Source organism: Hemiscyllium ocellatum, chromosome 50 (assembly GCF_020745735.1).
Source record: "Hemiscyllium ocellatum isolate sHemOce1 chromosome 50, sHemOce1.pat.X.cur, whole genome shotgun sequence".
Taxonomy (NCBI): Eukaryota; Metazoa; Chordata; class Chondrichthyes; order Orectolobiformes; family Hemiscylliidae; genus Hemiscyllium; species Hemiscyllium ocellatum.
In genome coordinates, this window is record NC_083450.1 from 2,709,236 (window position 1) to 2,711,747 (window position 2,512).

Genomic DNA, 2,512 nt, shown 5'->3' on the forward strand with positions numbered 1-2,512 from the left:
TATGCGTCTTTGGGTCTTCTAATAGCGTAGTCAGTGTTTCCTTGGCCGAGTTAATGTTGATGCATGTGAACAGGGTTGTTACATCAAAGGAGACCATTATTTCATCCCCTTCTATCTTGGTGTCTTTGGTGATCTTCAGGAACCCTTGGGTGGAGTGGATGGACTGACATGAGTCTTCTACACTAAATGTTTTAGTCTTTGATGTAGCTCCTTGGCCAACCTGTAAGTCGGTGTTCCAGGTAGCAAGACTACGGGTCTGAGGGGGGCTCCTGGTTCGTGAATTTTGGGTAATCCGTAGAGGAGCGTTGTGTTAGATCCATCTGGTTACATTTTTTGGAAGTCGGTCTTATTTATTTCTGCAGATTTCTGAAGTTTTTCTGAGTAGGACTGTGTTTCAGTTCTCTAGTTGTGGGGTTGGGTCTATTGCCATTTGTTGGTAAGTGTTGGTACCTGCAAGTACTGTGTTTGCTTTCTCAATGTGGTCACTAAGTTAAAATGACTTCAAGTGTCCTTTGTCTGCAGGTAGGATAACAATATTTTTTAGTTACTTCTAGGGCTTTCCTTTCTTGGCATTGAGTATGTTTCCTTCCTTTTTCTGCTTAATGTCGGTGCGACTACCTGCCTGATTGGGTTTCTTCAGTGAATTGTTTCTAATGCTGCTAAGCAATCTTTCTTGTCTGCATCCTGGAAGTTGTTATTTAATCCTCTTACTAAGACGCCTTTTTCAGTGTCTGTTAAGGGTTGGTCAGATAAGTTTTTTATCCTTCTGTGTTGTCAGTGTTGTTATTTTGTGTAAGTTTGCCTAGTTTTTTTCTGTAGGTCTAGTTTTTTCATTTGCTGTGTTTGTCGCTGTCTAATATCTATGGCTTGTTGGACTGTGTTTCTGTCCATTCATGGTCTGTTGCATGAGTGATTAAAGATTTTGGTGCAAAATTTCCCAGTTGTATTAATGGAGTCTGTTGTGGGCATCATTAAATCTACATTTTCTCTATACCAGCATTGATCTGAGTGTCGACATCAGTTAGCACTGGATCATGTAGACTTATGCATATATGTCAATGCTGTTTTTGCCATAATGCACATGAATTCAAAAACTTAGAAAAGGCTAAAGACACGAAAAAAAAACCTGAAGCAAGACAAAATTAACCATAAAAGCCAAGTCAACTTATTCGCAGGGGTCACTTGAAAACAGAAGTCAAACGGTTTGCCACATGGAGTTGTACTTAACCCGAGAATCAGATCTTCATTCACAGGACAGCACAGAATCAGCAGTCCAGATGCTTAAGTGTACAATTCACAGATCTCTTTTATAAAATTTCCCCAACCATGGAAATTAATGTTACACTCTTTTGACTTCCACATGTGCGTCAAGTAACTTCATTTGCCGCTGATGTTGCTAAATGTTTCTGGCAATCCAGTACTGAAATGATGACTGATTTGAACAAGATCACCTAACACGACACTGTTACAGCAACAGCAATACTTGACAGAACACCTTAAATTTTCTGCAAGGTCCCTAGCACTTCAGTGAGAAAACCAGAAGCCAAGGCTTACAAGGAAGTACTGGGACAGCTGAGACAAAGTCAAAGATAGGTCTTAAGCCTAGTCTTTAATGGGAGGAGACACGAGACGTTTAAGGAAGGGAATTCCAGTGTTTGGGGCAAAGCAGCTGAAACATAACCACCAACGACGGTGCACAAAACATGACAGCGCTGTCAACTGCACAAACGTATTCAGCAATAACTACTGCTTAGTTGGAGTTTTGAAAGGGTCCTCCAACTCCAAAACAGATGGCACACGTACAAAGGAATTTGAAATCCAGAGGAGACGCAATAGGGGCGGTGGAAGTGCACGAACCCTGTGGTCCCCATATTTATCACGTGGTCACAACCCCATCACGGTTCTCAGAGCAGAAAAAGAAAACAAAAAAAAAGGGCGAACAGAGGGCTTTAATTGATTTTAGAGATGAAGGAAATTGAGGACTGTGGATCAGTGGTGCTGGAAGAACACAGCAGTTCAGGCAGCATCCAAGGAGCAGCGAAATCGACGTTTCGGGCAAAAGCCCTTTGAGGAATGTGTCAGTTCTAGAAAAGCAAAATGCTGTGAATCTGAATCCAACTGAGAATGCCGGAGAAACTCAACAAATGGTCCTCCGGGTGCTCCGGTTTCCTCCCACAGTCCAAAATGTGCAGGTTAGGAGAACTGGCCATGCTAAATTGCCCGTAGTGTTAGGTGAAGAGGTAAATGTAGGGGAATGGGTCTGGGTGGGTTGCTCTTTGGAGGGTTGGTGTGGACTGGTTGGGCTGAAGGGCCTGTTTCCACACGGTAGGGAATCTAATCTAATGTAAAATGTGGCAGCAGCTGTGGTGACAGAAACAGAATTAATACTTCAGAGTTCAGAACAACTGTTCTTCAAAACTGAAAGGAGCTGGAAATATGCTGTCAACAGGAGAAGGAGCGACACGTGGAATGGGGGGGGGGGAAGAATGGGGGGAGGGGGGAGGGAGGGGAG